This window comes from Brassica oleracea, chromosome C2 (assembly GCF_000695525.1).
Source record: "Brassica oleracea var. oleracea cultivar TO1000 chromosome C2, BOL, whole genome shotgun sequence".
Lineage (NCBI taxonomy): Eukaryota > Viridiplantae > Streptophyta > Magnoliopsida > Brassicales > Brassicaceae > Brassica > Brassica oleracea.
This window is the reverse complement of record NC_027749.1, coordinates 44,930,480-44,930,802: the sequence shown is the minus strand read 5'-3', so window position 1 is coordinate 44,930,802 and position 323 is coordinate 44,930,480.

Below are 323 nucleotides of genomic sequence, written 5' to 3'. Positions count from 1 at the left end.
CCACACAGTTTCATTTTAGAAACAATCTTAAATAGTGCAGAGTTATACTCGTCCACAGACTTATAGTCATGGATCCTCAGATTCGTCCAATCAAACCGAGCTTTTGGTAAGATCACCGTTCTCTGGTGATCATATCTCGATTTCAATTATGTCCAAAGATCTAGTGGATTCTCAATGGTTAGATACTGATCCTTGAGACTCTCAGCTAGATGATGACGAATGATCAAGATGGCTCTGTAACGATCTTTCTCATTATCATTATTGTTCTCGGTGATACATTCACCGACACCCTTGGATTTCAGGATGATCTTAGCATCGAGCGT